Genomic DNA, 13,902 nt, shown 5'->3' with positions numbered 1-13,902 from the left:
TCATGGCAAAGATAAAATAAATCAGTGATTAGAAATGAGTTATGAAAAGTACTGTGTTTAGAAACTATGTTTAAACAGTGAGGTTAATAATTCAGGGGGGCTAATAATTCAACACTATACAAATATACACAGAAACAACAAATTAACTTGACTTCTAGTTGACCAACTATTTATCAACTATGATATTTGTAACTCTTACAACTCGAATCGACGACAAGACTTTTTTCAGACAGTATATATATATATATATATATATATATATATATATATATATATATATATATATATATATATATGTATATATGTATATATATATATATATATATATATATATATATATATATATATATATATATATATATATATACAGTCTTGTCGCCGATTCGAGTCCGATATATATATATATATATATATATATATATATATATATATATTAAAAAAATATATACACACACACACACACACACATTTTCTATGTATTTCTATATGTTTTCTTCATTGGAGATGCTAGTATCAGTATGTTATTTATAGTTGGAAAGTTTGTAATTGTGTTATTTTTGAGACTAGGGACTCCATAATTATCCAGTCAGCGTGTGACCAAACCCCTATAAATAAAAATGAAATGCTACTGGCTGATTTTAAAAGGGGAAGGAGCTCTATGCCCCAACCCATCTTCAAGTATAAATGACATCACACATCGAACAAACACACATTTTAAAACACTTTATCACACTCAATACTAAATAAAAACATAAAAATGGCAAAAAATAAAAACAATATAAAGAGCTCGGTATAAAAACCCAATAAAACTGTGCTTGTATGAGAATGACACAGACTTCCAACACTCTGAGCCAACTCATTGGCCGAGAGAGACATAAATTGGCTTTTGGTAGTAGAGATTGGTGTGCGAATATGAATGTAAATGGTCATCCATCTTTATATGGTGGCATATGGTACAGATGTCATAGAGAATGCGGCCAATAAAGGGATGTGCCAAGGAAGTGCCGTGTCATGGCTGTGCCCGAAGTCTCTCTTTCTCTCTCTCTCCCTGGCTATACAGTATGAACACCAGCTGTGTCCAATCAGAGTTAAAGGCAAAGGTCAGTTCAATCCCCCACAGCTTCACCTGCCGTTCAGTTCCTGGACGACATTCACCGTGCCACATTCACATTCTAGATTCCTGGCACCGTCTTCTCTCTACAGAGATTCACTCATATAAAGTGATGTAGAAGTGAGAGAGACTCCGCAGAAAGTCAATAGCTAATTGTTTACCAAATTTTATGCACATTTTTAAATAAAAATTCTATAAGCACAACTCCAAAGAATAAACTCGTTACCACAAAAAAATCGTCTACAATGTTACGTTATGGTTACGAATGTCACATGTCCAGTGTTTTAGTGTGTTCATGCAGTTATCGTAGGTGCGTTCGACATGAAGCACGGCTGCAGCCGGTGATCAACGAGATTAGCTGAGCGCAGGCGGGGGGAGCCGTCAAGCCTGACAATTTGGGGCTCAAAGTTGCGTCAGTCATGATGACCGATCACATGGCTTCATCATCATTTATTTATTTATACCAACAAAAGAGTAAGATAGATAGAAAGATGGATGGATGGATGGATGGATGAACAGACAGCCATTTACTCATGATGGATGGATGGATGGATGGATGGATGGGTGGATGGATGGACGGATGGATGGATAGATGGATAGATTAATGTATGAATGGACAGACAGCCATTTACTCATGATAGATGGATGAATAAATAAATGGATGGACGGATGGATGGATGGATGGACTGATGGATGGATGGATGGATGGATGGATGGATGGATGGATGGATGGACGGACAGAGGGACGGACGGACGGATGGATGGATGGATAGATGGATGGATTGATGTATAAATGGACAGACAGCCATTTACTCCTGATAGATGGATGAATAAATAAATGGATGGACGGATGGATGGATGGATGGATGGATGGATGGATGGACGGATGGACGGATGGATAGATGGATGGATTGATGTATAAATGCACAGACAACCATTTACTCATGATAGATGGATCAATAAATACATGGATGGATGGATGGATGGATGGATGAGTGGATAGATGGATTGATGAATGGTCATATGGATGGACAGACAGCCAATTACTCATGATGAAAGGATGGATGGTCAGTTTTTCATTATTTTTTAAAATACTCTGCAGTCACATAAATTTCTTTGATTTTCAGATTCTCAAATTCAGAACTGCATACTGTTTGCTACCTCAATTTAACTTCATCAGAATATAAAAAAGCATTCTCAATTCATTTTCTGAAAGCTGCACCGCCAGTGGACTCCATGAACAGCGTATGTGCATCAGTTTTGTTGTGTTCGCCATCATTTATCTGACAAGGTTTATCAGTGGCAGAAAAAAACATGGAAGGTTGCAGTCATGCCAAGGCTAACCCTCTCTCTTCCCCTGTGTGCCGTGATGTTATCTCTGACCTCATTCTACCGCTGATGTCTGGGTAATGGCCTGACTTTGTAGCCCTCTTAGCCCAGCACTAATCCAGTCTAGAGATCTCTCATTGTCGGCTGAATGCTGGCGTCAGGTATCATATTGTGCGAGTCTCTACTCTGTCTGTTTATCAACCTTTTTTCTTTTTTTTTTTCTTTTTTTGCCCTGGATAACCCACTGCAGGATATTCCCATTGGCCCATCACAGAAGGATTACTCCACACTGGAATAATGTTAGAGCGGGTATTACACACGGTGTCGACATTAAATTTCACAATGTGATGTTAGTACATCATTGCTGTTTCTCTTGTAGAATGGTAAGACTGAACATTTGTTTTGACAATCAGAGACTTATTTAAGAGAAAGAAATGAAAAAGTCAGAGCAAGCATGCCAATATTTTCCTTTATTGCCTGTGTAATAATAGAAAAGTAAAATGACAGATAAGAAAAATAGAGCAATGACAAACCCATGGATGAACTCAAGGATATGGATGGATGGAAGGATGGATGGATGGATAAATGGATGGATGGCCAATTACATATGATGGGTGGATGGATAGATATATAGCCAATTATGGATGGATGGATGAATGGATGGATGGATGGATGGTTAGATGAGTAGATGGATGGATGGATAAACATATAGTCAGTTGCACATGATCATTGGATGGGTGAATGGATGGATGGCTGGATGGAAGGATGGAAAGATGGATAGATGGAAGAACAGATTGATAAATGAATATATAGCCATTTACACATCATGGATGGATGGATGGATGGATGGATGGATGGATAAACATATAGCCAATTACACATGACTGATGGATGGGTAGATGGTTAGATGGACAAACATATAGTCAATTGCACATGCTGGATGGATGGGTGGATCAGTAGATGGATGAATGGATAAATGAATGGATGTATAGCCAATTACACATGATGGATGGATAGATGGATGGATGTATGAATATATGGATGGATGGGTGGATGGATGGATGGATGGATGGATGGATGGATGACCAATGACATATGATGTGTGGGTTGATGGATATACAGCCAATTACACATGATGTATGGATGGATGGATGGATGATTGATGGATGGATGGATGTATAGATGGATGAGTAGATGGATGGATGGACAAACATATAGTTAATTGCACATGATGAATGGATGGCTGGATGATTAGATGAATGGATGGATGAATGGATGGATGGATGGATGGATGGATGGATGGATGGATGGATGGATAAATGGATGGTTGGATGGGTGGAAGGGTAGATAGACAAACCTACAGTCAATTACCCATGATGAGTTGATGAATGGGTGGAAGAACAAACAGAATAAAAAACAGAATAATATAATGGCAGATGCATGGATGGCTATATGAAATAATAAAAACAAAATGACGGATAGAAGGAATCAGAGTAATGGTAGAACAACACGATGGATGAAATGACAGAACAACATATACAATGATAGAAACGGAGGTGTAGTGTGATGGATATAATTGGTGGAGAGACGGATGAACTACAGCTAGAAAAAATATTGACAATGGGATGACAGAATAGTATACCGGTGGTTTATTAATAGCAACATGAATTATATGGATGTGGGTGGAGCTAAAGAAGGATGAACGGATGAAATAAAAGAACAATGTAGTGATATGCTGATCGATGGAGCAATTACATTCTCTAACAATTTATGAATAGAAATAATTTCTTCATTATTACTATTTTTTCCCCAGTGAATGGTACCTTATTAAATAAACATGTTATAATTTTAGCTACTTAAATCACCTTTTATTTTACTTTACTTTGTTTGAAATGTCTAGAATTAAAAGAGGTCCTGCTCCAATCTAAAGGCTAATAAAGATTCATCGGTCTGAAAAACAAATCAAAAGCAGGAATTATGGAAACAAAACCATTTTTTTTATTCTTCTTAGTGACACAGAAAAGGATTGATTAAAATGAGTTTAATTAAAGTCACATGACTTCCATACCGAAAGCTTCAGAGTCTCAACACTGAGCTCCTAATTTCACAAATTAGCTGCAAACACATTACAGAGCACACTAGGAAATTACACCTAAATTCAAACGGGGTTTTTAAAACCACTCTATTGTTGGTAATTTCTTCATTTCAGAGCTGTAGAAACAGAATAAGAAACAGAAAGAAATGAAATGAGCAAAGCACGACAGACGAGTCATGAGAGAAGATATAAATGTAAAAGAGTCATTTGCACCTTGCTAACTTTTCTTGTCGCCTCTATAAGCACTTGATTAGATCACACACACCCGTGGCCTTCGTTTCTCCACAGGAGGGAAGAAAATTACAGGGTATCCCCGGAGTGAGGTTTGGATTACTCCTGCCTATAAAAGCGTCTACCTTCACAGCACAATGGGTTCAGGAGCTGCTCGACCGCAAGGTGTATAACCTAAAGACTCCAACTGCAGCTGCTTAAAGAAAGAGAGTCGCTCAGAAATTATTTCACCACCAAAAGCTGAAGCGACGAGCGGCCGAGAGAGAAAAAGATTGAGCTGATCGTGGAGTGAATACAAGACAGGACCATCCATTATGACCTGATCTGTTTGGTGTGAAATGTGGGCTCTTGGTTTGATAGATCATGCACATCGGCTTCGGAGTAAACAAATAATGAAAAATAACAACGTCTGAGTGTCTTCTGCTTGAAGTCATTTGTTTCTTCAAGTATCCACCGTCTGGACAAGGCTGTGGAGATCTATTGCTCTGCTCAAATCAGAATCAAATCATGACTTCACTCTCATTGGATATAAATGCAAAGCATCCTTAGTCTCGTTCTCTCTCTCTCTGCTTTCTGGAGGAATCCTACTCTTATCTCTTTTCCTTATTTATCTTTACAGTAAAAAAAAAAAAAAAAAAAAAAAAAACACCAGCAAGGACCAGCAATGGGTAAAGGGGGGTCTAACATTTTTGGAAGTAAAAGTAGCAGGGTCTAGTCTAGTGGTGATGGTTGATAAATTGCATGTCATAAAAAAAACATTGGAGTGAGATTTGAGTGATTTGACGCTAATAGTGATTTAAACAAAAGGCTTGCAGATACAAAGTCTGATTTTGTGCAGAAGAAACAGATCAATGGATGAATGGATGGATGGATGGATGGATGGATGGATGGATGGATGGATGGATGGATGGATGGATGGATGGATGGATGGATGGATGGATGGATGGATGGATGGATGGATGGATGGATGGATGGATGGATGGATGGTGGGTGGGTGGATGGGTGGGTGGAAGGATAGATATACAAACCTATAGTCAATTACCCATGATGGATGGATGGATGGATGGATGGATGGATGGATATACAAACCTATAGTCAATTACCCATGATGGATGGATGGATGGATGGATGGATGGATGGATGGATGGATGGACGAAACAAAAGAGAGTTATGGAAAGGTAGATTGTGGATGAATGGATTCGAAAAGAGACAGAATGATGGATGAATGAATAGATGGATGGATGGATGGATGGATGGATGGATGGACAGACAAATTTGTCAAGAGACAGAATGATGGATAAATAGATAGATGAATGAGATGAAAGACATAATGGAGGAATGGAACAAAATAATGATGGATGGATGGATGGATGGATGGAACAAAAAAGAATTAATAGATGGACGAACAGACACATTTGACAAGAGATAGAATGGATAGATGGATTTGAAAAGAGACAAAATTACGGATAAATAGAAGGGCGGACGGGTAGATGGATGGATGGATGGATGGATGGATGGAACAAAAGAGAATGATGGAAAGGTGGATAATGGATTCAAATGATGGATGAATGAATGGATGGTGAATGGATGAATGGGTAGATGGAATGAACAAGAGAATGATAGAAAAGTGGATGGATATATTAGAAAAGAGACATAATTATGGATGATGAATGGATGGATGGATGGATGGATGGAAGGATGGATGGAACAAAAGAAAATTGTGGAAAAGTGGATCTTGGATAGATTTGAAAAGAGAGAGAATAATGGGTGGATGCATTGATGGATGGAACGAAAGGCAGAATGGATGAATGGAACAAAAAAGGTATGATGGATGGATGAATTTAACTAGAGAAAAAATTATGAATGAACGGATGGTCGGATGAATGAACGAATTGTCGGATGAACGGATGGATGGGCAGATGGATGGATGGATAGAACAAAAGAGAATGATAGAAAGGTGGATGAATGGATTTGAAAAGAGACAGAATAATGGATTGATGGATGGATGGATGGGTGGATGGGTGGATTGATGGATAAATGGATGGATGGGACAAAAGTGAAAGATGGTCAGATAGATGGATAGATTGATGGATTATTTGATAAAAGACAAAATGATAGATGGATGGATGGATGGATGGATGGATTAAAAAACAAAATATTGAATGGAAGGAATAGTGGACAGTATGGGTAAATGGGAAAAAAAGAATAATGGATGGATGGATTTCAAAAGAGACAGAAAGATGGTTAATTGGAATGATGTAAGTACGGATGGATAGAACAAAAATAGTAATGGATGGATGGATTTGAAACAAGATAGAATGATGAATGGATGAATGGATAGATGATGCAAGACAGGATGGATGAGTGAAACAAAAGAATGGATGGGATTAACAAGAGACAGAGAGACGGACAAATGGAGGGATGGAAGTATGACTGCATGGGTGAATGGAACAAAAGAGAATGATAAATAGGTGAATGGATGGATGGATGGATGGATGTATGGATGGGTTCAACATAAGACAGAATGATGGATGACTTAAAAAAAGACAGAATGATGGATGAATAAAAGACAGGATGGATAAATGAAACAAGAGAATGATGGATGAATGGATTTCACAAGAGACAGAAAGATGGATAAATGAAAGGATGGAAGTATGGATGGATAAATGGATGGAACAAAAGAGAATAATAAATAGATGGATGGATTGATTGATGAATGGGTTCAACAAGAGACAGAATGATGAATAAATAGATGGAATAAAGATAGGATTGATAGAAAGATGGATGGACAGATGGATTTGACGACTAGTGTGAGTATGCCCATGCCCATCTCCTTTAATCTCTAAAAATGTAACACCATAAACAACAACAAGCTACAGAGCTTATTTCTGAAATGACTGCATCATGTGCAGTCTGCATACAGAAACACAAAGCAGCTCACACTCGCCAGATTCCCTTAACAGCTCATATATATGTATGCTCAATCTGCAAGTAGATAACACACTGACAAACAAGACATAGTCACAAGAAACAACACTGCCCTCTAGCCAATCAGCAAGCTCATAAGAGAAGACATCTACTGCAAGGCATGATGGGAAGACCCCAACTTCCACTCTTTAAAAAGAGTGTCACAAGCACCTCCTTCCAGAGAACAGTGCCGCAGTAGGAGTCATTTAAATGAGAGAAAGGAGCGCAGTGACAATGTTTGATGAGAGACTGGGGTTTCAAATGAGCTCCATTTTCAGATGTGTACTCGTTCCCTTTTTTTACTCCCTCATCCCTCCCACTGCTCCCCTTCTTCGAGAAAGCAGCTCTAGGTAATTTGATAGTACGAAATGCTAATAGTATGAACTTCTTAAGGGCTTTTGCAGACTGTCTTTTACCTCTGCTGAAAAGACTGGCTTATAGCAGGGGGGCATTTCCATTATGGACTAAGTTCTTCTAGAGTTTGCTACCACCATAGTCAATGTTTACTGCTTTGGAGAAAAAAAAAAAGTGAATTTTAAATGCAATTGTTGAAGTGTTTTTATTTTGAAAAGGATGCGTGGCACCCTAACCCCAATTGTCATTGGGTGATGAGCAAACCATACTTAATCGTATGAATTACATTGTATGAACTCATACGAATTAGCCATTAAATCAAAAAGTTTTGAGTTGCCGCGAGATTGCATTGGTGCTTCCCATAGTTCCCACTGCATGAAACAAATGCTGGAATAGTTGGCGGTCCATTCCTCTGTGGCGACCTCTGAAATAGAGACTAAGCTGAAGGAGAATGAATGAATAATTAATGTATGTTGCATTTTTCTGAGGGAAAATGAATAGTAGACAGACAGAATTTGTGTGAAAAAATGTTAATGACATTTAAATTTCAAAACAATCAATGCCGATAAAGAAAACATTGATTTCCATGTTGGATTCTAAGTGGACTGCAAAAAAAAATGCCAAAATACAGGAATTGCAGATATGGAAAATGAAAAATTATAATAATAAACTATAGAATACAAACTGTTGCACTCATTGTAAAGTTTTATTGCTGTAAGTTGAGAACATTAATTATAGAGTAGAAACAATTTTGCTTAATCCTCCTTTACATTCATCCAGTTGCTAAGACTAGGAGTATCCCGCAAGTGCACAGAGACTCCCAAATGCCCGCAAATGAATGATAATTTCTTGCAAACCGGTCGTTAAATACATTGCACACCCCTCCCGCCCCTACTCAGATACGTCGCTCACTCCACCCCTGACACCCCTCAACGGGCCTGACACAGACACACACACAGACAGACACACACAACGCGCTGCAGACGTTTTGGCCCCAACGGCCTTCCATACTGGAGCGACTTCCCTCAGATTCAACACGCATGATCACGTTCATCAAATTTGCTAAGCGTCCTAAAGTATTACTGTATTTCACAAGGATTCTGACACAATAACGCGAAGCATACGCTTTCGTTGCGTTTAATGAGGAAACACGCTAAACTTGAAGGGCTCATGCTGAAAGGCAGAGTAATGCCGTCTTTGACAGCTCGCGACTTCACCAGACGTTCTGAGTACATTTACATAAGACACCAATACTCCGATTATGATTAAGATAATACTCTTATTAAAATTCTACCGTGTAGCCTTAAAAGAAACCTTACCTTAAAGGAACACCGAGTCACGAAATGCGGAGGATTTTCTTTCTTTTCGCCATGCGGTATCAACTTACAACAGATGTCGAAAGTTAAAAATGAAACACCCGACGTTGCATGAAACTCTGGATAACCTGTGATGCAACTAATTGTTTTATACTGGAACTTGCCTTCAAAAAGTGCTTCCTTGGTCTTATCCACATTTATTGCATGTTGAACACACATCCACCACAACAGGAAGTAAAAAAAAAACCTGAACTGCGTTAATTGCGTTAATTTTTTTTTAACGCGTTAATTATTTAAAATTAATCGCATGCGTTAACGCGTTAATTTTGACAGCGCTAATATATATATATATATATATATATATATATATATATATATATATATATATATATATATATATATATATATATATTAAAAATGCTGTGTATGATTACTGAAAGAAATATACATTTTTCAGTATTTTCAATAAATAAATGCAGCCTTGCTGACATTTTTTATGCAAATATATGTAAAGCTATTTGCATAATGGATGTCACATTACATAATGCAACACTGCCAAAGCAAGTGACTGGGTCAGTACCATTAAAAGTACACCTCAAGGTCCCTTTAGGACCAGAAAAGGTACAACTAACCCTCAAATATTAGGAGAACACTGTAGTACAGCACTCTCAGTGGCTTGCTGTGATTTTTGACAGCGTACAACTAGGGATTTATGACTTGTTAACAACTGCAAGTTTCTGAAAGCTCAGTGCAACTCTGTTATCATTGAATTCTGGATTTTCTTACAGCTCTATTGTCTGTCATCATGCATGTCAATTCAGCTACACTTTCAAAAAAAAAAAAAAAAACACAATGTTCTCACAGCTTTCTCATGCAAAGACACTGTACTAACACAGAGGCTCCCTCTGGTTCCTTTTAACTGCCTGCTTTCCCGCCGATGGGGTTATGACTTCATTAAAACTGAACAAAGATCGTAAAAAGCAGACATACAAATTATGCTCCATTTAGTACAGTTAAATGACTGCACATAAAAGCAAATCAGGGATGAACCGCCGCTGGATCTACTGGGACAAAAAGAATTTTCACCTCAACTACAAGCCTCTTTTAGATGGACGTTAATTAACCAGGTTGCTTTGTTTCAGCGGTGCAGAAATTTCACAGTATTTACTGCATGTTCAATTCAATTCTTGTTTATTTCTATAGCGCTTTTACAGTGTAGATTGTGTCAAAGCAGCTCAACATGGAAGTGTTAGTAAATTAAAACTGTTTAGGTACAGATTTCAGAGTTGAACTCAGTTTAGCTCAGTTCAGTGTGGTTTATTTTTTACTGCTGAGAGTCCAAACACTGAAGAGCAAATTGATTAATGCGCAGTTCCAAAACAAGCAAGCCAGTGGCAAGGAACAAACTTCACCAATTGACCAAAATGAAGGAAAAAAAACCTGAAAAAACAGGCTTAGTTTGTCATGACTGTGTTTGTCCACCAGATGTAAAGTAACAAAATAGCAAACAAACAAACAAGAAACTAAGACAGATTAAACTCGAACTAGACTATAACAAAATACAAGAGCAAGGATCAGGAACAACATACCAAAGACGACAACAACCAATTAACAAACAGAGGATGAATGACTGAATATATAGTCCAGGAAATCAATGGAGAACAGAGACAGCTGTGGTTGTTAATCAGTGTAGATGACAGACCGGGTGTGTGCGCGAAAGAATGTATGGAAATGTAGTTCTAAAGCCACTGTAGTTCGCTGGGGGTTGCTGGCGAACTACAGTGGCTTTAGAACTACATTTAGAGTGGCTTTTGAACTACACACTCTGTTTGTTAATTGGTTGTTGTCGTCTTTGGTATGTTGTTCCTGATCCTTGCTCTTGTATCTTGTTATAGTCTAGTTCGAGTTTAATCTGTCTTAGTTTTTTGTTTTGTTTGTCTGTTTGCTGTGTTGTTACATTGTATTTTTGTATTTTTGTCACTTTCACTGCACAATACATCAACTAAACTGCACTTGGATTCTACACCAGTTTTTTTTTTTTTTTTTTTGATCACGCTAACGTGACATAGTTAAGAGAGACCATTCTCCTCTGTCTAAACTTCTTGTGCAGTTTAGGTGGCGGGGGCTGGAGAAAACTGGGCGTTCATCGTCGAGAAGCTGCAGGTGTGAGTAGGGTACCGGCGAGTGTTTAGGCTGCCCACTGAATCAATGCGGAGACTCGTGTCACTGGAGTCTTTCAGGAACCAGTCTCACCCTCTACACTCCTCCATGACTGCCACAATATCTGCTCCAGATACGGCCTGCTCCAGGATTAGTGAGACCTCTAGAAGTGCTTTATGGTTGGCATCATCTCTTCGTATGTGTTGTCCTTGAGGCCCTCTGTGATTGTCATATTTTACCTTTCTTGAGTTCTATTTACACCATTCACTCTTACTTATTTACATACTCCGAGGGCCGCTTATATAAAAAGTTGTTATTTAGCCACCCCATGTTGGTGTTTTGTAACATCTAAATTGAACAAGGTGGATTGTTCGCCCAATGTTAAACCCCCATCCTGGAAGACCAGGACGTTCACACATACACTACGGACAATTTAGCTTACCCAATTTACCTATAGCGCATGTCTTTGGACTTGTGGTGGAAAGAGGAGCGCCTGAAGGAAACCATGCCAACAAAGGGAGAACATACAAACTGCACACAGAAATGCCAACTGACCCTGCTGGGGCTTGAACCAGCATGGGGAAATGGTCTCAATGGTCTCAAATTTCACCACCATTTTCTAGAGTCAAAAATGATTGTTATAGCTCAAAATTGACTTGAAGGACAACCGTTGTATAGTAAATGTGTTTTTTTTTTTCTAATTAATTTCTAATTTTTTTTCTAGGGTCATTTTAGAAAGAGACACCAAAGTTTTAGATTAAGTTTAAGATACTTTTCTTTAAGCTGTTAAAATTAGATTTTTGACTCGTTATAAAACAGAAAGGTCAACGTAAATTAACACACAGAATATAATCTTGCATCCTTGAGTAAGTCTTTCTGAAATATTATTCCAGTGCACATTTATGATTCGCAACAAAATTGGTCACCGGCGCAGAGAGATCTGACAACTCACAGAAATGCCAACTGACCCTGCTGGGACTTGAACCGGCATGGTGAAATGGTCTCAATGGTTTCAAATTTCACCACCATTTTCTAGAGTCAAAAATGATTGTTATAGCTCAAAATTGACTTGAAGGACAACTGTTGTATAGTAAATGTGGTTTTTTTTTCTAATTTTTTTTTGAGTATCATTTTAGAAAGAGACACCAAAGTTTAAGATTAAAAAAATAAAAATAAATAAATGTTATAGTTTTTCTTTAAGCTGTTAAAATTTGATTTTTGACTCATTATAAAACGGAAAGGTCAATGTAAATTAACACAAAGAATATAATCTTGCATCCTTGAGTAAGTCTTTCTGAAATATTATTCCAGTGCGCAACAAAATTGGGCACCGGCGCAGAGAGATCTGACAACTCGAAACACTGGAGCAAAATGACAGGCTTGCTGCTGATGAAAAGCACATCATTTTTTGTCAGCCATCATGGCGGTCACGATCAGCCACGGGGAACATGGCATCACATTAGCACTTCTTAAAAACAAATCAGCCTTAGTCTATAATTTACCATGAGCTAAGATGCCTATAATCGGAGTGACAGTTTTAAAGCAAATGTGTGTCCGTGTCCACAAAACCATCAAAATAATCATTGGAGCAGAGTGTAAGTGTGCACCTCTGAGGGTTCTTCACACTGACAGTCATAACACTGTTGGACGTCACTTGGCATTGTGCTGTTGGTAGTTAGTATGTGTTCTGGCATAGTTCCCATCTGCATGGCAGTCTTTATACTACTGGTTTTCGCCACATAGACTTGGTTGTGTACTGTCAAACTCTGCTTGACTTGTTGAACTAAGAGAATTACATAACTGCTAGAATTAATACACAAACACATATTGTGGTTGGCCGTTATCGGCGTTAAGAATCTTATCGGGAGATAAAACAAATATTGCCGTTAATCTATTCTCAAAGTTTGGTTGGGAGCTGGGTCTATTCTACACAAGCTATGATGACTTTCACCTTGATATTTTAGCGCGGATGTATACCCGGCCGAATTTCACTGTAGGTGGGGAGAACAAGTCTTCAAACCTGTGTGTATTCCTACTGTGAAAATACCACATCAAACGTGACATGCTAACATGGATGCAGTTCACTAGAGTGAATCTGATTAATGTTAGCTTCACAACCAACTATCAGGCACCTGTAGAGTTTATGTGTTTGAGTAAAACATATAAAAATAAAATAGACCGGATGCTTTTTAAAAAGAATGACATCGAATAAAAGTCAAACTGGTAATCATACCTGCCAACACTCCCGTTTTTCCCAGGAGTCTCCCGTATTTCAGACCCATCTCCCCCCTTTCTTCCGTATTGTTCTGTCCCCCGGAATTCCATCCTCCCACCCCCAA

At 38.2% G+C, this 13,902-nt stretch overlaps 1 long non-coding RNA gene across 2 annotated transcripts in view; it reads right to left on the bottom strand.

Annotated features, from left to right (window-relative positions):
• LOC147832722 (uncharacterized) overlaps positions 1 to 13,902 on the bottom strand; it is a 574,579-nt gene that overhangs the window by 211,003 nt on the left and 349,674 nt on the right. Inside the window, exon 1 of one of the 2 annotated variants that reach the window (XR_015514613.1) lies at positions 9,568 to 9,651. The exons of the other annotated variant lie outside the window; for it this stretch is intronic. This is a non-coding gene — a long non-coding RNA (uncharacterized LOC147832722). Of the gene's footprint in view, positions 1 to 9,567; positions 9,652 to 13,902 lie in introns of those variants that run through there. 2 annotated transcript variants of the gene reach the window in all.

This window comes from Danio rerio, chromosome 18 (genome assembly GCF_052040795.2).
Source record: "Danio rerio strain M-AB ecotype USA chromosome 18, GRCz13ab, whole genome shotgun sequence".
NCBI classification, from domain to species: domain Eukaryota; kingdom Metazoa; phylum Chordata; class Actinopteri; order Cypriniformes; family Danionidae; genus Danio; species Danio rerio.
Note: the sequence above shows the minus strand (reverse complement) of the source record. Positions and strands in the feature narration are given on the sequence as shown.